Below are 1,052 nucleotides of genomic sequence, written 5' to 3' on the forward strand. Positions count from 1 at the left end.
GGAAAAGGCTGAAGGCAACAATCCCACTCGTTTCTTTTGAGACCTGGCTGCCAGAACTTCTCCACATTAAAACAAAAAACGGGCCGACTTAAAGTAGACAGAGCGCATCGCACTCCAAATCAGGTGCCGTCCTCCGAGCCAAGACCTCGCCCGGTGCTGGTGAGGCTGCATAATTTTCAAGACAAACAGCGTATTATGAATGCAGCGTTCGAGACGAAGCTGAAGTTGGTTTCCAATTCTAGCTTCCAATAGCTAAATGGCGATTCCACTTAATTTTTCACTACTTTCCGCATCTTTAATTAACTCTAGTTTAAAAACTACTACACCTAGACACTTCAAACCTGGACTACATTATTTTTCTCTGATAGCAGAATATTTAAAACTATGTTTGGGATTTGTGAAACCTGTTTCTGATTTGTGAAAACTCAAAGTTCGATTTTCACCATTTTTGGCACCTCTTTCATTACTAGAACTGTTCTAATTAAAAAACTACAACTCATAGACACTTCAAACCTGGACTAGATTATTCTTCTCTAATAGCAGAATATTTAGAACCATGTTTGGGATTTGTGAAACCTGTTTCTGATTTGTGAAACTTCAAAAAAGGGCAATTTTGCCCTATTTTTTGGTCTCGATCACACAGGAGCTGCTTTAATTCCAAAACTACAAGACCTAGACTCTTCAAACCTGGAATAGATTATTCTGCTATGATAGCAGAGTATTTATAACCATGTTTGGGATTTGTGAAACCTGTTTCTGATTTGTGAAACTTCAAAAAAGGGCAATTTTGCCCTATTTTTTGGTCTCGATCACACAGGAGCTGCTCTAATTTCAAAATTACAAGATCTAGACTCTTCAAACTTGAACTAAATTATTCTGCTCTAATAGTAGAATATTTAAAACCATGTTTGGGATTTGTGAAACTTTTTTCTGATTTGTGAAAACTTATTAAAATTTGACTTTCACCATTTTTGGCACCTCTTTCATTACTAAAACTGCTCTAATTAAAAAACTACAACTCCGATGAGTTGTAGTTTTTTAATTAGAGCAGT

The sequence above is a fragment of the Poecilia formosa genome, unplaced genomic scaffold (genome assembly GCF_000485575.1).
Source record: "Poecilia formosa unplaced genomic scaffold, Poecilia_formosa-5.1.2 Scaffold633, whole genome shotgun sequence".
Classification (NCBI taxonomy): Eukaryota; Metazoa; Chordata; class Actinopteri; order Cyprinodontiformes; family Poeciliidae; genus Poecilia; species Poecilia formosa.